The sequence below is a fragment of the Oryzias melastigma genome, linkage group LG18 (assembly GCF_002922805.2).
Source record: "Oryzias melastigma strain HK-1 linkage group LG18, ASM292280v2, whole genome shotgun sequence".
Taxonomy (NCBI): domain Eukaryota; kingdom Metazoa; phylum Chordata; class Actinopteri; order Beloniformes; family Adrianichthyidae; genus Oryzias; species Oryzias melastigma.
The window spans coordinates 19415353-19437108 of NC_050529.1; the positions used below are offsets into that span (position 1 = coordinate 19415353).

General features: G+C 40.1%; 1 protein-coding gene across 2 annotated transcripts in view; it reads left to right on the forward strand.

Moving 5' to 3' along the window:
• The window catches only part of LOC112156061 (astrocytic phosphoprotein PEA-15), a 52461-nt gene that overhangs the window by 7266 nt on the left and 23439 nt on the right, over positions 1-21756 (forward strand). Inside the window, exon 2 of one of the 2 annotated variants that reach the window (XM_036216707.1) lies at positions 13522-13609. The exons of the other annotated variant lie outside the window; for it this stretch is intronic. The gene's annotated coding sequence lies outside the window, so the exon portion shown is untranslated. The remainder of the gene's footprint in view (positions 1-13521; positions 13610-21756) is intronic. 2 annotated transcript variants of the gene reach the window in all.

The following is a 21756-nucleotide window of genomic DNA, read 5'->3' on the forward strand; positions in this document are numbered from 1 at the left end:
CATTCTCACCACGTGCACAGCCACTTACAGAGTATCATTATGTTACTGTTCATTAGTGCCTGTGTTTTTTTGTTTTACAACAGCTGCTTTCTCGCATTGTCCAACCGCCCACTTTCCTTAGCCGTTTTCTAGGCATCTATTTACAAATTAAAGTGTAGGAACCACTTTCTCCTTCCACTGTCATGTTTGTTAAGTAAATAAAGAGTACACACAAAGCGTGAGCATAAACCTGCATTAGAATCATCCCTAAGTATTAAAAGCATCAGCAAATGATGTTCAAGTAACCACTTCTTGCAAAAGTCGATATAAACGAGTGTATATGTGTGTGTTTCAGGCTTCTGGTTCTAAACTCTTGCATTCATGCGTCCCTCACTCTTTTTTTTTTTTTTTAAATGGTAAGTATGACATCATTGATTCTGCAAAGTGAGAATCTAATCAATATGAGCATTTTACGTCTACGTGACTCCACTGTTATGATGGATTGTTAATAAATTACCTTTAGACACATTTTGTTTCACGAAAATTGTTCAAACGCAATGCATTGTGGTCTATATTTACCAATGCGTGCTGGTTTTTTGCAAAGACTTCTGGGAAATTACTCAAACTTAAAATTGTAGATTAGAACAGCACTACAAAATTGGACATAGACACTACTTTTTCATATCTCTTTGTTTGGAGGGCTAAATATAGGAGCAGGGAGAAGCTGTAGGGTTAGGGGGGGAAATCAGATTTAAATCTTTTATTTGTTGAAATAGAGCTTTAAAGGAAAAAGCCTCAAGATTCATGAGATTTTCACTGCTTTGACACGTCACTGTTGAGTTTTTTTATCTGAACATCTGTAGTCTGAATCACCCTCATTCAGTCAATAAACATGTTCTGGTCCATCAGCCTTCTGATTCAGATGTTTAGTAACCTGATGATGATATAGGAAAAGCCTCTTTAAAGGCCACACACGCCGGTGACGTCTGACAGGCATCTAAAGACTTTTAAATCGTCGTTTCCAGCTTTTATTTTGGCATGTTAGCACAGTAGGATAAGCTTCACCTCCCACCCAATGTGTGTGGGCATGACACTGAAATTAACACCAGGAGCCAAGCTTACCCCCCAAAATCTGCCTACCCGGTCGCTTAGTTTATCCTAATAAAAATAAACGCAGTGGATGCTTTGCTCTTGGCCAAACAGGAAGTCACGTCTAACACCACTTTTTCATCCCTTTTCCCAAATGTTTCCACATTCCAGATGATCTCATCAGGGATCATGGGTGCAGCTTTATCCGCTCACGAATGCATGCAGCCGAAAGCAGTTCATCATCCATTATTAAGATCTACTCTCACAAAATATAACGCGTGCAATGATTTATTTTTAGTTCCCCAGTAACACAAAAGTTAATCCCGCCCACCTCAGTCTGTAATCACCACAAGGAAACAACAAATTAAGGCTGTTTTAATCCCCCAGCTGCTCTGCTGCAGTTATAAGTGAAACGAAAAGCAGCTTTTCTTGTCTCTGGTTAACATCTGCTCATGCAGCTTCACTGCATCCGGACAAGGGTGGACAGGTATCTTTGTGGACGCACTCACGAACACGGCGCCTTTTAAGGCCAGTGCGTCTCAGCGTGGCACTTAGCCGCAGCTTGAAAGGCGGTTTCAAGAACCCACACCATCACACCCTTGCATGCACACATCCTGTGTTCAAATACAGATACTATACATGCATGCACGCATGCAGGAGCTGCTTCATACAACAGTTCGATTTAGGCTTCTCCTTCCTCCCAGGACATAATCCACTCTGCCGCTCTACTCTGCATGAAACGCCTCAGCACCTCTGATTGGATTTTAGGATGAGACTTGATTCAATGGAGAGCTGATCTGCATTGTGACTCTGTGTGTTTAGGGGTGAAGGGGTGTTTCATTTTCAGATCCCCTTCTCTCAGTCCTCCTCTCTTGTTCACCAGTTTTAATCAAAATAAAAGTTCTTCATTTATTCCTGAGTGTGTCTGACTGCTTTGACTTTAATCATTAAAATGCCCCCCCCCCCGGGACTCTAAAGCTACAGACAAATGTGAGTCGCATTCAAGAAAGCACTTAAAGAGGTTCTTGAATCCCTCTCTAGCCCGTGGTGTTCACACTGGACGAGCAGGGAGGGGCTTCTTCTTCTTCATCTTTTTATGCTGTTCACCACGTACATTTGGAACACGTTTTCTGTAAAAGGTCAAAGCGTTGCAAATCTTGTGAAAAGGCTCTTTTCTATTCCGACATAGGAAAGCAAAACCGCACATATTCATTTCTCCTCCATGATCACTTTTCAAACGGTTGGGACTTCTGTGAATTAACCAAATCCGATTTCCATTTTGGTCAAAATTCAACCTGATTTAGCTTTTAACGTGTTTAGCGGCCATGCGTTTCAGCCCCAAAACAGTCTTAAAAACGTCCCTAGAGACGCAAGAGTTTTGAAGGCTGAAGCCTAAAACGCACATTCACACTTGTTTCCATAGACTTTTCATTGAAAAGGGTAGTTGTTGAGGGCGGTGTGAACCAAAGGAATCCAGTAATCTCTGGAATAAACCAGCAGACCCGAGATGATCTCAGTCTCCTTCCAAACCGACTTTAGAATGGTTTACATATGATTGAAATACGATCCTGCATTCTGGACCAACTCTGCTTTGTACACACATGACCCGGTCGTCCAGTACCCGAACATGTCGGTCATCACTTTTGCTGATGACATACAGAGCTAATCAGTAAAACGTGTCACATCGAGATAATTTCCAAAGACTGGTGGCTCGGTGCGAGGACAGCACACTCAACCTCGCCACCAGAAAACTTAAATAAATCATCAGGAGTAGTAGTGCACATCCACTCTGACCATCCCCAGTGAGGAGGTAGAACGTATTATAATCTAGAGTACCTCGAGTAGATGATATCACTGAAGTTGTAGCACACCCTCCAGCTCCACACCAAAGACAAAGTCACTGTCCCCATGTGATCAACACCAAGTCTTTGATTGTTACTAAAGCGTCCAAAGACTTGAGGTATTCTGGGTAGACCTCTCCAGTGTATTAAGACTAAGACTATCTGGGTGATGGACCCACTCAGTCATGCGTCTTATACTTTGGTAGAAGGCGCAATAGTGGAATTTGGAATTTCCAAAGATTCCTTCCACTTTTTGCCAATGTCCTCTGGACAGATCAACATTTACCCAATATGCATTGTAGACTGTAGAGAACTGCGTATAGAACTCCATCCCCACAGAGGACTGGGTTGATCAAACCGATTAATGGATTTAAACCGATCTAAGCTTAATAAACCAGTAATCAATCCATAAAAACAGAAATCGATTCGTCACATAAAGCTAAAGTCCGCTAGCTTTATGCTAAAGTTTAATAGAATTTCCAATAGGACGGCTAATGCTAATGCTAACGCTCAGCCGACTTAAACATTCCTTACTGACTAAATAAACATCTTTAATTTTCAAAACTTTTTTAAAGAAACATTTGTTTAAAACTATTCATTTGTGGTCTAAAACAGTTTTTTTTTTTGTTATTCCTTTTTCTTCTTCTGGAATAAGGTGTAATACTACAGCGTGAGCTCCACCTAGTGGCCAAACTGAAACGTCCTCCAGGAGAAGCAGAACAATGTTTTACAATGTTAATGATCTGAACATTTAGAGAATCCATGTAACACTGTATGATATTAACAATCTCATTATTTTACTGATACATTTACAGTATGTGAACTGTATCAGATTAATATGAATATCTTCAAAACATATATTATCAATGTATTTCTAAACAAATGTGTCTAAATTTGTGAACCGTGTACACTCAAAATTCAAATTTAGTGGATCGAAAGAATCGAAAAAATTGTGAGTCGAATCGATTTTGGAAATTATTATCAATCCAACCCTAATAAATAGGCGCAGTTCCCAATAAATGTACTCATGTAGAAATTATGAGCCGATGTGAGGAAGAACATGAATTCTACTGCAGCTAGGATTCTGTTATTTTATTTTTTAATGTTGTTTGATGTTGAATGTTAGTGCTGACAGTCTGCTCATTGTTTTACATTTATTCTGCTCTCTATATTAATGTAACATCAGAACAGACATCTTTCATTTAGATGAAATATGTATTTAGTGAGTTTCCATCAAAGGTACTCAAAGCTCTTTTTTTCATGTTGAACAGCACAATAGATTATATTTGTTGAAAGTATAGAAATATGCTTGTTAATATTAAAATTAAAGGTTTTAGAGTGAACGAGCAGGCTGTTTCTGCCTGAGTTAAAGTCGCACAAACACATTTTTTCAGGCATCACACAGTCAGTGAGTGTTTTTATGTAACCCTCTGGGGACCCGAGACCCCAGAGGTCTCAGATTGAGGAGCGACTGCGGTGGATTGCGCAAAGACCCAAATGGGAGCTTTTATTTAGGATCTTTCCACACAGTGCAGCTTTTAGCGTCTGGAGACGGCCCGTCGTTTTATGAGCGTCTTTAATGCATCAGCAGGAGATGTGACCATGAAATGACCTGAGGGTTCTAACACCTTTCATTCCAGCTGGTGTTAAAGCATTAAATGACCCAAAGGAGGGGGAGGGGGTGTTGACAGCACTTTAATAATTTAGTGAATAAACATGATTAAAAAAAAAAAAAAAACAAAGATCTAAACATTGCTAAGTGACAACACAGACTGAAATTCAGAGAAAGGAACTGAAGACGGCCAAATGAAAGTGGAGATGATGCATCGGAAAGAAACCTAAGACTGGACAAAATCATGAAACTGAACAGACGGGAACAGAAAATGCAAAACTGCTCATTTAAATCAAAGCATTTTCATGGAAAGTTTGTCGAGAATCTGTTTTGGGTTCACCATTTTTGTTTGATATACTGATTACACAAAGGTTTGTTTCTGCACATCAGCTGGACGACCGAGTCCCTTTCAGAAATACCACAAATTAGTTCATTTTACTTGAATGGAGGTTTGATGCTGTGGGACCAATGCAAACGAAAGCAGGAAACGGACGGATAAATGTTTCTAAACCAGCCTCTCTACTAACACAACAAAGCCACAGTGTGTGGACCGGGACCGGTTAGCGGGTCAGCTGGTGCTGGGCCACACAGAATTACCTAAAGTATTTCTATTTTTTTTATGATCAGATTCTGAACTTTTGTTTTTCCGGAAACTACTAGATCATCTCAATAACATCTGTCTGTGACTTCATCGTGATGCCATATAAATGTCTTTGAAAAGTGTTTTTGTGCAGAGTTGGAGACAGAAGATTATACTACAAGTTCAAATTTAAAAGCTAGCGAGCTCCTCTCTCTCAAGGTGGTGAGCTCCACTGTAGCATGCTAGCGAGCTCCACTGTAGCATACTAGCGAGCTCCACTGTACCATGCTAGCAAGCTCCACTGTACCATGCTAGCAAGCTCCACTGTAGCATGCTAGCGAGCTCCACTGTAGCATACTAGCAAGCTCCACTGTACCATGCTAGCAAGCTCCACTGTAGCATGCTAGCGAGCTCCACTGTACCATGCTAGCCAGCTCCACTGTGGGATGCTAGCGAGCTTCACTGTAGCATGCTAGCGAGCTCCGCTGTAACTAGCTAGCGAGCTCCACTGTACCATGCTAGCAAGCTCCACTGTAGCATGCTAGCGAGCTTCGCTGTAGCATGCTAGCGAGCTCCGCTGTAACATGCTAGCGAGCTTTGCTGTAGCATGCTAGCGAGCTCCGCTGTAACATGCTAGCGAGCTCCTCTGTACCATGCTAGCAAGCCCCACTGTACCATGCTAGCGAGCTCCACTGTAGCATGCTAGCGAGCTCCACTATACCATGCTAGCAAGCTCCACTGTACCATGCTAGCAAGCTCCACTGTAGCATGCTAGCAAGCTCCACTGTACCATGCTAGCGAGCCCCACTGTAGCATGCTAGCGAGCTCCACTGTAGCATGCTAGCGAGCTCCACTGTAGCATGCTAGCGAGCTCCACTGTAGCAACCCAATTGGTGGCCACATTTTCTGCCCAATTTTAAACCATATGGGGCCCACTTGGCTTTGCTGGCTGGATAGTTTTGGCTATTATCCGGTGTAAAGTATCTTCAATGTTTTTGCACATTAGTTAGTCTATTTGTTAGTCAAATAGACTAACAAAAAATAAAAAAACAAGATAGTCAGGCGTGCAAGAATGTCCCATTTTTTGATACACCCTCGGCTACAGGGTGGCTGGTGGCCTTTGATATGGACAGACGCTGTATGGAGACATCATTCATTTACACATCGTCCAATCGAGCTGCTGCTGAACTGTGGCCGCCCACCCGATTGATGATGGCGTCATCCCCGCCTATCACTGAACTGCCACCGCGCGACCTCGAAATGTGTCTCAGCAGCTACTGACCAAAGTCAGCTTTTGAAGAAAGATCCTGACACTTCTCTGAGTGTCTTAACAACAGATACATTAAAGAAGTGTAGTTCTACTAACAACTTCTGATCAGAAACGGCGTAATATTTTTAGGTACCAATGATGGCAAAAACAAAAAAAAACTGTTGTCTGTCATGGAAAAACAGTGTGAACCTTACTTTAAATACATGGATTTACTGTATATGCTTTTGTGCACTCTACATCCTCTCTAATCCTACGTGGATTCTGCCAATAAAGTCACTTTTATTGTTACAGTTTTTGTGCCGAACAGATTGTTGTATTTATTTGTACTTGTCTCCCACACCTTAAAGACTAGTCCATGTAACATGGTCTGATATTAAACCCGTCTGTGGTCCAAAAGAGGTTGGAGACTGCTGCCATGGAGAAGAGAAGGGGGGTTAATTAAATCCTAGTGAACACTTCAATGAAAACACATTTCAGCTGAAGATTGCAGCAGAAACAATATGCTGCGACCAGAGCTTGGGTTTCCATGGAACTAATGAGCAGTATGTAATTCTGGCAGCACTTCTTGCGGCGTCTGAACACATCTCAGTGGGAGTGTTGTGGTTGGAAACCTGTCACAGTTACTGCCTCTGTGATGAACAGCAGAAATATGTGGCTGCACATCCAGAAGTCATTTCAGAATGTCCCCCGATGCTGCGGGAGGAACCCGCTTTCATTTTCTCTCAACACAGACAGATTTCTTCATCCACTGATGGAGACACAAGAGTTTGTCTGATCTGCTGGTTAAGAGAGACTAGTTCTTAATTACACCAGTGTGTCATCGTGGTTTTGTTTTATTTTGTGTTTGTGTTCATTCATCTTCTTAACCGTTTGTCCCTTTCTGGATCGCAGGGCACACATGTGTGTGTCTGTGTGTGGTTTGGTTTTAGTGTGTGTGTTTTTGGGATTATGTTTTCATTTGTGTGTGTGATTTTGTTTTTGTGTGTGGTTTTCTTTTCGTTTGTGTGCCTGTGTTATTTTGTTTTCATGTTTTTGTGTTTGTGTGATTCTGTTCTCATATCTTTGTGTGATTTTGCGTTTGTGTGTGTCTGTGTGATTTTGTTTCAATGTCTGTGTTTGATTTTGTTTTCATGTCTTTGTGTTTGTGTGATTTTGTTTTTTTTCTGTGTTTTTGTATGATTTTGTTTTCGTTTGTATGTTTGTGTGATTTTGTTTCAACGTCTGTGTGTGATTTTGTTTCAATGTGTGATTTTGTTTTCGTTTGTATGTTTGTGTGATTTTGTTTTCATGTTTTTGTGTTTGTGTGATTCTGTTCTCATATCTTTGTGTGATTTTGCGTTTGTGTGTGTCTGTGTGATTTACTTTCAATGTCTGTGTGATTTAGTTTTCATGTTTTTTTGTTTGTGTGATTTTGTTTCAGTGTCTGTGTTTAATTTTGTTTTCATGTCTCTGTGTGATTTCGTTTGTGTGTCTGTGTGTTTGTGTGATTTTGTTTTTTTTCCTGTGTGTTTGTCTTATTTTATTTTTCGTTTGTATGTTTGTGTGATTTTGTTTTCATGTCTGTATTTGTGTGATTTTGTTTTCATGTCTGTGTTTTTGTTTGCATAGTTTTTTTTGTCTGTGTGATTTGGTTTTCATGTGTCTGTGTGATCTTGTTTTAATGTATATGTATGTGTAACTATGGAATTTTTGTTTTAATGCCTGTGTGTGTGTGTCAGTATTTTTAGGTGCGTGTCTCTGTTCTGTGTGCGTTTGTAAAAATATGTTTCTCTCTTTGCAATTGTGTGTGTGTGTCCTTTTTTGTGTGTGTTTCTTTGTATGCTTGCCTTTAATGTTGTTGTGTATATCCATGTATGTTTGTGTGCATGTGGGTGCATCTGTGTGCTTGTGTATTTACGTGTGTGTGTGCCTGTCTGCGTGACTACAGATTGGACGCCTTAAAGCTAAAATATTTAATGAATAATTTAAAAAATGACCCCAAACCCAAAGATCTGAACCTGACCAGAAGAGATCTGAAACATCTGGAGGATCTGACTCCAGATCCAGCAGGACGGGTCTTCTGATTTCACCATCTGTCCTTATAAGACATTTGAGTCACCTGTAACCTCAACCTTCTAAAACAAAAAGGGGCTAAAGGTAGAGCCTTGAGGTACACCGTAATCAAAAGGTATTGTTTTTAGAGAGGAGTTTGTTCATCAGAGAATGTGCAAACTTTATTTATTTATAAAGTCCCAACTAAAAAGTAGTTTCCATCTGAATGGTTGTTGTTTTGCGTTCTCCACACCGACTGAAGCTTGGACGATCCGGGCCGGATTTCCTGCCCCTCTCCGCTCCCGTCTGCCTCCTGCGCCCGCCGTTTGTTGAGATTCCAGATGTGCGGCTGTCTTTCTCCCACTCCTCTTCTGCTTCACTTCCTGCTTTTTCTTTTCTGTGTGCTACAGCGGCTCAGTTCTGGGGATTGTTAGGTGGAGTCAGCGCTGCAGTCGCTGCGAGATCACGGTTGCCATGGTTTCTGTGTCAGAGAATGTTTAAACATTTTTGCAAGAAAACAGAACTCAAGAATTCATCCGTGTTTGTACAGGATGTCATGTGGGCTAAAAGAGGCTGGAAATTAACTGTGTGTTTGTGTTTTATTGTGTTGTGTGCATCTATGTGTGTGCACTTCATTGTGTTGGCATTTGTGCATCTTTGTGGGGGTGTGTGGGTTTGTGTGTTTCATTGTGTTGGCATTAGTTAATCATAGTGGATGTGTGTAATAGTTGTTTCATTGTATTAGTGTCTGTATGGGTGTGTGTGTTTAATTGTGTTAACATTTGTTCACTTTTGTGTGTGTGTATGTGTCCTTGTCTTTCATTGTGTTTGTGTGTCTGTATAGGTTTGTGTTTCATTGTGTTTGCATCTTTGTGGGTGTGAGCTGGTGTGTGTGTTTCATTGTGTTAATAGTTGTGTGTCTGTTTCTGCGTATATTTGTGTTTTCATTGTTTTAGTGCTTGTATTTTGTTTCTGTGTTTTTGTGTCTTTCGTTGTGTTATCATTTGTGTCTATTACTGTGTGTTTCATTGTGTTGGCCTTTGTGCTTCTTTTTCTGTGTGTGTGTGATTCATTGTCTTTGTCACTGTGCGCCTGTTTCTGTGTTTGTGTGTTTCATTGTGTTACCATTTGTCCGTTTGTTTCAGTGTGTGTGCTTTGTTGTGTTAACACTCTGTGTGTTTGTTTCTGTTCGTGTTAGTGTGTTTCATTGTGTTATCATTTGTGTATCTTTGTGGGTGTATGTTTGTTGGTGGGTGTGTGTCTTTTTCTGTGTCTGTACTTTGTTGTGTTAACACTTGTGTGTTTTTTTTCTGCGTATATTTGTGTTTTCATTGTTTTAGTGCTTGTGTGTTGTTTCTGTTTTTGTGTGTTTCATTGTGTTACCATTGTGCTTCTGTTTCAGTTTGTGTGCTTTGTTGTGTTAACACTTGTGTCTTTGTTTCTGTATGTGTTTGTGTGTCTCATTGTGTTAGCATTTGTGCGTCTGTTTCTGTGTATGTTTGTGTGTTTGCATATGTATGTCTGTTTCAGTGTTTGTACTTCGTTGTGTTAGCATTTGTGCGTCTGAACAAGTGTGTGTTTCGTCATGTTAGCGTTTGTGGTGTGCATGTGTGTGTGCATGTGTGGGGGTGTGTGGGTGTGTGCTCCATCTGGAGCTGTGTCCTTGGTGAAGCTGAGCTGCAGCTGCCCCTAAACGTGCACGTCCGTGCACATGCTTGTCAGCAGATCTCAGTGTGAATGAAACCATAGTTTTTGTTAAACTGTAGGCTCCGCCCTCTTTCTCTATCACATTGTCTAAGCGTCTTCTGTGCTTCTTCTTCTTTCCGTCTCAGATCGTTGTGGCAGAACTTTGGTTTCTGTTTTGGGCTGTTATCACATGTAGGATGAATCCATGACCTCCAAGATCCATTCCAGAGGGAGCTGGATGTGTAGCAGAGTTGTGTAGTAGAGTTGTGTAGTAGAGTTGTGTAGTAGAGTTGTTTCCAGATGCCTTTCACTCTGGACTCAGCAAAACAACAGATTTCAAATCCCCATTCATTGGTCTGTTACACCCTCTCCACTCTTCAGTTATTTCAACCCAGAAAAGCCTTTTTTTTATATATATATATCCTGACATTTTACCCAGAATTCCACCCTGCAGCTCCATGTCTTCCTTCCACGTGTCTTGAGTGAAGCTGCTCTTTAGGCTGTTTTCCCTGCGAGTCACTTATCATGCAGCTGTTCCCTCTCAGAGACGTGTCCTCTGGTTCCGTTGTGACTTACTGTCTTAACGCCTTTTGACGCTAACAAGACCGTGTTCCTGACACCTCCGTCTTCTTTGCCGTTTCTCCTTTTTCAGTGTTATTGGTTTTATTTCTATTGTTTCTGTCATTCTATTTCTTTTGGGATTTTTTAAAACATTTTTAGCAGTATAATACAGTAGGAAGGACTTTGAGGCGTGATCAACCTCTAACGTTCTCACCCCTAACTCACCATGTATGGATGTATGGTTCGGGTCCCCTCCACGTCACTTTTTGTTGTTTTGGTTGTCGTCATATCATCGTTTTTTTGACATGTTGGCTAATTCCATTAAATCAGGGGTCCTCAACCTCCGGGCCATGAACCAGTACCGGTCCAAGGACCCCTTGGTACTGGGCCACAGACACTAATCAGGGGTCCTCAACCCTCAGGACGTGGAACTGTTCTGCATCAGTTACCGTGTCCATGACTGCGTCCGATGCTGTGACCGTGTCCTGAGGGTTAAGGACCCATGATTTAATGGCACATCAAAAATATTAGGGACACCCAAAACTTCAAAAAGTGACACGGAGTGGGCTTGAACCAAACATCCACCCATGGAAAATTGGGAGTGAGAACGTGTCGACACATCAACACTTATAGATTGTTAATCTGCTTCCTGTTGTGGAATTCTAAGTTGATATCTCTTTGTTGTCATAAACCTCCAGCAGCTCTAATTTTGGACCGGGCTACTTTTTGGACTGTACCAACTTATGCCTCATATCTACTGAACGTTCCATGCCGGACTGGACCGGGCCGGTATGGTATTTATAGTGTTTCCATTAAAAAATGTTCCCATTAAGCTGGACCGATTTGGTTTAGGTCCATAGAAAAATGGAATGGACCAGTTCGGGTGAAGCTTCTGTCGTCACACGATGAAATCATTACTATAAAATATACTTGTGTCATCTGCATACAACTCAAGCTTCAATAGATTGCATACATTAAATATATCGTTAATGTACAGGCTAAATAGTTTAGGTCCTAACATAGAGCCCTGAGGGACACCATTTGTAATTCTTAGATTACTAGAGGTGCATTGATCTATGTTGACAGATTGAATTCTTCCAGTTAAAAGCTTTGTATCCATTCCTCTATACGCATATCGTTTTAATTTGTCTAGAAGAATTTTATGATTTATTAAAATCTATAAATATACCTGCTGCATATTATTCATCATCCAGTGCTTTTGGAATTTCTTCAATGGCTTCAATTACAGCCACTGAGGTGGTTCTTTTAGCTCTGAAGACATATTGACCTTCATTAGATATTCAATCCTTATCAATGCGTTTTTTTAAGTGCGAGATGAATAGTTTAGATAAATCGTTAGGTATTTCTGCTGCTAGATATGAGCCTCCATTCCAGCTCAGACGAGGAAAACAAAGACATACATAGATCTAGTGATCTACAGCTAACATCTAGAGTGGATGGGATGGTGAAGGCTTGCTGTAGCAGCAACTACAATCTTTTTCCAACTGTATTTTTTTGTCTGATCCTGATTCACAGCAGTTTAAATAAAGAAATCTTCAGAAATTTAATTTTAAGCTTAACTTTCTTTATATATGTCCTCCATCACACCATAAGAACATTTTGAACACACTTATCAGAGTGAGTCTGTACAGGAGTTTAATTATTTATATCTAAAATAGAAAAGCTGGATTAATGCTAATGTGAATGCTTTTTGCTGAAAGTGGTTGCTAAAGATGCTGAAGCTGTTTGCTGTAGAAATTTATTTTAACTGCTGAATATCATGAACATTTTGATACCAAACTTGCTTGATTTGCAAAAAAATCGCAATGTCGCTAAAATATTAGCTTAACTCCAAATTAACCTGAAAAACCTGAGTAGATGCCAACTTAGCCAAAATGCTAACACGTTGCTAAAATATTAGCTTAGCTCCAAATTTGCTCACAAACCCTCAGTAGATGCAAAATTGGCTAAAAATAAAAAGCTAGCACATTTCTAAAATACTAGGCTAACTCAGAGTTAGCCTAAAAAACCTCGTTCAATGCCAAATTAGCCAAAAAATATTAGCATGTCGCTAAAATATTAGCTAAACACAAAATTACCCTCAAAAACCTCAGTAGCATTGATGTTCTTAACATTCAGAAAGGTGTTGATGCCAATATTGCTTAGATTTCGCAGAAGTGCGCAAAAAATTAGACGAATTACATGAAAACAAAAAATAGAGAAAATTACATAAAATTAGTAAAATTTAAAAAAAAAGTGAAATTTAATGATACCAAAAGTAAAAGCATGAATTTCCTTGATTAATGCTTTTAATTTCAGAAATTGCACAAATTAAAAAAAAATTCCCATTCACTCCAATGGGGCTGAAAAATCGCATAAATTGCGTAAAATTGTAAAAAACGTTTTATAAAATAGTGGGAGGGGCATAAAAATGTTTTTAGTGTCAGAAACTGAATTGATCTAATTTTACTGCAGATGGATCTGCTGTCTGCAGTTTATCCAAGTGTTTAACTTCTAGCTTTGTGTTCTCATGCTCTTGAATTTCTTTTGTGCTCACAAAGAGGCTCCTGTTTTTAGTTTTAAGAGCTGAGAGGGAGGGGAGAAGATGGAAAAGAATGCAGATTTAAGGAGAGAAATTTAAGTGTTTGTCAAGAAGCTGATCATCAAATGAAAATCTTTTAATTATGATGCTAATTCAATAAACCAATAAGCTGTCAAATCAATATTTTAACCTGAAAAGGCCCCTGATCTGTCAAGGTTTACTTTACTCTGTCAGGGTGAACAAAAACTCAAACCAAACTTCGTTTTGATAGTTTTTTTTAGTTCCCTTTGACATATTTTCTTCTAAAACAACCTTCCTTCATGCTTTCAGATGTTCCAAAAATCTACTGTGAGTCTAAGGACAGAAACATTGATGTTTGCTCCAGTCCCTGCAGACTGTAAACAACGAGGACGGAGAGGTAACGAGGTCAGAGAGCAGCTGAAGTGAAGGAGGGAAAGGAAAGCTGACGATGGAGGGGAAGGGAGCACGTGCTAGAGCAGGAAAGGGAGGTGAAGACGGAGTGTGGGAGGCGGGAAGGATGTGAGAAGAGAAAATGAGGCCGTGTGACTGACTCTTTCATCTATTTTTATTGGCTGACGTCACCTGGAAGAAACTGTCGGTTCCACGGCAACCGGAGCTTTTCTTCAGCCCAAGAGCATTTTGGAGAGGTCCTCTTCTGTCATCCATCGTGTATCTATGAGTCAATCATCTTCAGTTTCTTTGTAAATCGTTAAATGAAACCTAAAGTTGTCGGTTTGGTTCGGTGACGAGTCGATCATGCAGAGGAGCTAGAAAACACAAGAACAGAAACACATTGAGGATCTATGAACTTCACTGGATAATTCCACATTTGGGATTTATTTCTTCTTGTTCATGGAGCTATGAAGCTGTGACCTTTGACCCCTGTAAATGAGGAGCAGCTCCTCTGCAGATAGACCAGATCTTCTGGTCCTTCACGGGGCAGCAGCTCTCTGAAACATGAAGGAAGGTTCCTGCCATTCTTCTTCCATCCCTCCTTTCCTTCCTTCCTTTCTTATTTCCTTATTTCCACCTTTCCTTTGTCTTTTTCTCATTTCATTCCTTCTACCTTTCCTTCCTTCCTTCCTCCTTTCCTTCCTACCTTATTTCCTTCCTTTTTCCTATCCTTCCTCCCTTCATTTCCTCATATTTTCCTTCCTGTCTTCCACCTTTCATTACTTCCTTCCTCTCATCCTCCCTTCCTTCTTTACTCCTTTCTTTTATGTCCTAACTCCTTTCCTTCTTTCCTTCCACCCACACTTCCTTCCCTTTCTTCCTTTCCTTCCTTTCTTTCATCCTTCCTTCTTTTCTCTTTTTATTCCTTCCTTCTTTATTTTCCTTTTTTACTCCCTCCCTTCCTTCATTCCCTCCCCTTTTCCATCCTTTCTTCCACCTTTCATTACTTCCTTCCTCCCTTCCTTCTTTACTCCTTTCCTTTATTTATTTCCTATTTTCCTTCTTTCCTTCCATCCACACTTCATTCCTTTCTCTCTCCCTCCCTTTCTTCCTTTCCATCCTTCCTTATTTCCTCTTTTTCTTCCTTCCTTCTTTCTTTTCCTTCTTTATTCCTTTCCTTCCTCCTTTCCTTCCTTCCTTCCTCCCTCCTTAGACCCATGAGTCAGCTCCCTCTGAGTTTTCTTTGGGCTGGAACCAGAACCTCTTTTTTTTGGTGTGGATTCTTCTTTCTTTTGAACTAGTCTGAGTTTTCTTCTGTCATCAAAGTGCTGAAATAAATGGAGTGAAACTGAGAATCAGCTGATTAGAAGTACCGCTGTCCTCTCTTCACCTGTGGTGCAGGAACTACTGAGGTTCCTTTGAGAATCACCACATTTTTCCTCTGACTCTGACCTCAAAGATTCACAGAATCAATCTACTTTTAAAAATATGAACACCCACACAGAAGGCCATGTTTCAGTTCATAATAAAGAAATATTCAGAAATATAATTATTCAGTAACATGTTCTCCATCATCAGGAAAACGCCTTGTAATCATGAAAGCTGTTCTGTGGTGGTTTAATGCTGGAAGGTTATCTACTGCAGATGATGTTTTAGAATGTTTTATCTGATAAGACTCATGACTGGATTAGAATACAGAAATATCTTTACTGAAGCTCTAATGTTCACATTTGTGTAAAACCATTTTGGAAGGTGCCCTGAAGGTCTGAAGCTCATCAGCAGGACGGTGATGCTGCGTCATCGAGGGTCAGAAAGAGTCCAAAATGGAGCAGGGTGTGAAGAATGCATTCATGTGCGATGTTACACTTTAATGCACACGTATGTACATGCGACACAAATATATATTTCTTTTTGCACTCGCTTACATTCAGTGCATTTATGCATTCGTGCTGGTTCTCTGTGCTCATGCATGTCCATGTACACATTCTTTGGTCTGATGCACCACGTTCTCACTCCCAACTCGCCATATATGGACGTTTGGTTCAGGTCCCCTCCACGTCACGTTTTGACGCTAACTCATCGTTTTTTAACATGTTGGCTGTTTCCATTAAATCAGGGGGTCCTTAACTCCAAATTCACTCAAAAAAACCTCAGTAGATGCTAAATTAGCTAAAAATAAAAAGCTAGCACATTGCTAACGTTCTATGGACCTATAGCCTCACTGCTCTCATGAACTCTGAAGCTGCATTCACATCACGCGTTCAAGCAACCACTTCCACCGTCAAGTCTATGAAAACGTTTAAATGGGAATTTTGGGAGAAAGAGCATCGATTTAGCGCACATTGAAGTTTGACCAATCAGGGACTGATTTGGTAACATCACTTTGATAGCATCCTTTTTTTGAGGGGCCTCTGGTCGGACGCAAGACGCCGTCAGAATCGATCTGTAGCCGAAGGGGGAAATCGTAACTTTAGCCAGTTGCGTATTAGCGGAAATTTCCTAAACTTTAGGAAACCCTTTAAAAATTGTTTTTTAAAACCTTTTCAGAACTATCAGCTTTTACGCTTTGAATGTGAATAAACTGTAACTGTCCGTGAATCAGCTGATTGGATTTGTGAAATTTTCAGCAAAAAGGGTCAATAAAAGAAAAAAAAAAAAGATTGAAAGATTTTAAAACCTTTTTTTGTTGCGGCCGTCTCCAGCAGGGGGAGGGACTTCTGGCTATTAATTTTCGGGCGCCATATTTTTCCTTCACACTCATACCTGGTTTTCACACTAATGCACGTTTATGAACAATTGTGCGCTCATGCACACCAACATTCATGCACGCTCATGCATAAACATGATGTTTATAGATGTTCGTGCATGCCCACTAATGCATATTTATGTGGACCAATGCACAATTATGAACCAACAAGATGCTTATGTGTGTTCATTGTGCTCAGGCAGAGTAGTGTGTACTGAAAGTTGTATTTTACACACGCATACAAGGTTCACGTGCACATTCAGGCGTGCTCCTGAACATATACACCCCAGTGTATGCACATCGGGGTTCATTTACGCACATTTATGCTCACTTATGTGCAGTGGAGGCACTCATGCACGTGCACAACACTAATGAATGTTCAAAATGAGTTCAGTGTTAGTTAATTCACACTAATGCATTTACATGACATGCATTTAAGTCTATCCTTGATCATATAATCCTACATGTTGCATTTTTACACCACTTATGCACATTTATAAAAACTCTTGTGCATTCACGACACTCGTGCACATCATATACCCCCCTGCATAAATATTTATTTATATGCTCCTATGTGTGTGAAAGTCCTTTTTTTTGAGTCTTATTTAGACGTGCACACACTCTAGAAACTCAAAAAGGATGTTTTTTTTGGGGATAAAACTCCTTCTATCTCCCTACCTTCCCTCCTCCTCCTCATCAACCCCCTCTCCCGAAGGCGCAGTGATATTTTTACCTCCCACAATGCCTAACGAAGCGTCAGTAACACACAGGCGTACTCCTGGATTTTGTCGGTGCTGCCGCTCCTGTATCCTGCTCCCACCAGGGGAGAGATGGTACATGTGCTAGGGAAGTGTGTGCACGTGAAGCCACTTTTAATTACATGTTTGCTCCCAGAGGAACCAGCTGCTGCGTGAACACATAAAAAAAACCCCACTCTTTAATTAAGAATTGTCTGTGTTTATTGACGACGAGATGAACATTTAAATGAGTCTTGAGCGTGTGATTTTGATTTCCTTCAGGATTTGGCTTCTCATGAACTAAAAACTATGAACTTTTCAAGTATCTGAAACTAAAATGATGGCTATCAAAAGAAAGTAGGAAATCACCGCCGGGCATCCTTTCCTGGTTGGTCACATTCTGATCACATGATCCTGAGCAGATAAGCTTTAAGATCTAAACAGTCTGGCACATCCATGGATCTAAAGCAGAGAAGTCCAGAACTGTAATCAACACCCCACATTTCGGTCGAAAAATAATCTTGTTTTTGGTCGAAAAACACTAATGTAACCCTAAAAGTTGCGTTATTTTTTTTTTTTTTTGCGTTTTAAGCTTTGAGTCTTTAACACCTGAGGTAAAACCTACAATTTTCTTTGCCCTGGTAAGCAACACTTTAAAGCGGCTTTTCACCGATAAGCAGCACATTACTAATATAAAATGTTATATTCCACTTATAAGCCACTATTTCCACGACAGAATAAGTTGATTTGATTCCATAAAGGTTTGAAGTCGATTGCGGTCAAACATAAAAACTGGTCTGTAAATCTAAAAATCTTTAGGGTTTACCCTCTTTTGACACATTTGAAGCTAATTCTGAGCACTAAACCGTTTATCCACATGAAAAAGTTTGAATAAAAGTGGCTACAACTCTAAAATCTTGTGGAATTTCCATTTCTTGCTAATTATTTTCCACCGCCATCTTGTCTGCCGCCAGGTCCTCAAAAGTGTCTTAGTCTTGGTGTTGTGTTCAAATGTTAGAGTCCATTCAACACTCATCGGATTGAATTCAACTCTCTGGGAGTGACTCCTCAAAAGGAGTTGGTGTTAATCCTGAGAGTTGAATTCAAGCAGCTCTATTCAGTGTTGATTTAAAAATTGTCACAAATAGTGTCTCCTACAATTTACTAGTGTTGGGGATGATGGGTAATCTTAAGTCACACGGTGAGGTTAAAGCTAGCTTTTAAGATGGCAGCAGAAAATCATTAGCCAGAACGGAAGCTACCTTTTAAGCTAGCTTTTAAGCTAGCTTTAGCGCTATCTTAAAATGTAGCTTTTAGGCTTAAAGGATAGTTTTTAAGCTAGTTTTTATCCTATCATGAGCATCATTTACTTTAGTTTTTTTGATTAGGTGGTTTGTCTAGTTCTATGTTGGATAACATGCTAGACACATTTAATCGATTCCTTTTCCCAAATAATGTAGAAGTTTATGCTTTTGTTCAGCAATAAACACAATAATTGATCAAACCACTTTCTGCTTAGAATTTTTTTATGCTTTTTTTCATGCACCCAAAAAGTAGTGTAAAAAAGGTAATTAAAAGGAAAAGCTCCTTGTGAATTTCATGTTGTTGAAAAATTCAAGGATTTTTTAGTGTCCATCAAAAATGTAATAAGGGTCACTTTGAGAGTTCTGATTTATGATTTCTTGCTGAGATGCATCTACAAACAAATTGTGCTTTTTTTCTTTTCTTTTTTTTTTGCTGCTAAAATTATATTACCTAATACAACATTTGCTGGATTGAGATGATCCTATATGGTACACCGTGTCTTATTTTGAAAGGAAGTCGGATGAACCTCTGTCAAAAGTTACAACTGAAAATGTTTAATATTTTGGAAATAAAATGCAATTTTTGCTTAATTTTTGTTTTATTTATCCCAAATACACAAAAGTTAATTAATATTTATCCTAACAGTAATAACAACATAAATACAAAGCTGTGTCTTAATTTACTTTAGAGTGAAGTCAGACTTTGTTGCTCCTACTGGGTTGTAAGAAATCCTCCTAAATGGCGCTTTAGGTGTTGAAAGATGCAGCCCCCTGATTTAGATTCTAGATGAAAGCTAAAGGTAATGGGCCCCAGTGTAGATCCTTGAGTCATTCCTGTTCTAATATGACATGGACTTCCTGGCAGGCAATGGCGAAAATGATCCCTTTTCTGAGAAAAGTATGTTTTAAAGGAACTGTAAGTTCTTTTTTTCTTCTTTTTAGAACATTTAAATAATTTGGTAAATTTTCAAAAGTACATAAATAGAAGAATAAATGTTAAACCATATTAAACCAGATGAGATTTCTCAGTTTTTTTAATGAAAGAATCATTAACTTCAGGGAGAGGGGGAGGACATGAAGCTGTGAAAAAGCGGAAGCATCCGTGATGCGTTCACATGCAGTCGTATAGATGAGCGTCCTCCTAATTGTGCAGCTCGGGCCAAAAAAGCGGAAGAAGGAAGCGTTGAACAAAGCAGAAGGGATCAGCTCCAGTTCTCAGTCTGATGGAGGCTCCAGCTGCCGCTACTTCCCTTCACCCCCCCCCCCCCGGTCCCTCATTCTTCTGCGCCTGTTCCCGTCCCTCAGCAGGGCCTGTTTTTTCCGCTGCCTTAGCCTGCAGCAGGAAGTGTGTCCATGGTGACACAGGAAATCGAGCCGGGTCTGAAGCTTTGAGAGCTCCTCACAAGCGTCTTCATTCAGGACACAAAAACGAAGTATTCAGTGGTGGGGGAACCGGGTTTGTGAGAAGCTGGCGTCGTGGTCCGTTTGTGCAAACGTGTCTGCTCGGCATCTTTCCAAACCTTCATTTGTGCTTCGACACCCAGCATCTCATATTTTCCTCCCATCAGCAGCTTTGTCCTCCTCTGACCTTTGACCTCTGGCTTTGCCAAAGTCTATGTTTGTCTCTGAGTCTCACAAACTTTTGTCTTACAACAGAAACACACCTGAACACTCTCGTTAAGATGACTGTGCAAATGCACATGAATATGCTGAAGCGTGCATGTCTTATTCAGTGTTCACTCTGGCAAGTTAGGTTCTGGTTTGATCCGCACCAGAACCTACAAAATTATTATTAATTCGGATCTATTTTCATAGCGTTCCCAGTGTTTTTTTTTTTACTTTAATTTTGCCGTTTTTAGCCAAAATTTTAAAAAACTTGATTCGTTTTCTAGGACTTAGTTTCTGCAGAGCAGCAGGAGTTCATTAGAAGTTCTCCTCTGAGTTGCCAACGCTCTCCATTACTGAGAGCTCTCTGTTTACACCCTAGTTTACCCCCTGCCTAACATTATCGGTGCGACAAATACGGCTATCCATTTTTACGTCTGCCGCTGATTCAAAATAATTTGAATTCTTAGAAATCCAATTTTAAGATTCATTTTCTTTATATATTTCTTCCATCATCTGAAAAATGGCTCAAGAACATGTCAAAAAGGACAAAAACACAATTTTCATTACGCTCATACTGCCACCTATTTTAGGCCCGTATCGCTATGATCTAGCAGGGATCAGAACAGACTATCAGAATTGGAATCCTCTTTTGTGAAACTACAGGTCCTAAAAAAAAGCAGCAACTGCTTATGATCAGCTTTAGATTTGAGGTTCCTGTATAGACAGAAGTCGTTTGTATCCCTTGGAGTCAAAGAAGGACATGTTTCCAAACTGACAAACTAAGTTCTTCTGAGTTAAATTCCTCAGATAGCAGCTAAAAAAATGGAAGTCCTGAATGGATGCTCAAAGCTTGATTGACCTTCAAAGATGCTGCTGTTCCAAGGAGAGACTCCAATGGAAATCCAGCTCCACTTTCATTCCTGCTAGAGGTAGATCAGCGTTGGATCGACCCAATCTGTAAAAGTAGGGGTGCAACGAATTATGGATATATATATTCAGGCTTCAAATTTGCATCCACCGTCTTTATTTAAACGTGAGTCAAAGTTGCTGTCAGATGCTTGTCCAAAAGTGAGTTTTTCTAGAACTCTAAAGACGCCGATGATGAGAGATCAGGTTTATTTATATTGAAGAGTTCTACAAAAAAAACATCTGTAAACACGTTTCCACGTCCGGGTTGTTGAGGTAATTCAGACATTTACCTGGTATGTGGATATCTATCTCTGGCGTTATCTGAATACTTTTCCCTCCCTTCAACTGGAGGGGTGTTTGAAGAGGTAGGGGTGTCCGAAATAGGTTTTTAGGGAGAACGGCATTTTTAGCTTTAATCTAGTTATTTCGCCTTTTTTTCCCTCTCTAATATCCGAACCATCACTCTAAAACCGTGACACGATCCGAACCGTGAGTATCATTCACACCAAACGCGATTTGTTCAACAAATTTGCGTGTCCCGCTCCTCTTTCGTTGTGCAACAACAAATGTGTTCCTGAGCTTGACGCCAAGTCCATATGTGGGAGGAGCTACCACCTAATGTATTTAGGATGATTGCCACTTAGAATGTCTGGAAGACATGGATGATGTTGGGTATTAAGGTTTATTTATTGTGAAGAATTTTCCCGGTACAGGGGCTGTGTCTGTATGACAGCCGCTTCTGCTGTGTTTCTGTGTCTCTGTGACTGAGCTTGAAGGCTGACTGTCTCGTAATAACCTGAGTCAGTTCAGGACAAAAACGCTCGGTTTGGACTAGTATTCAACCCGC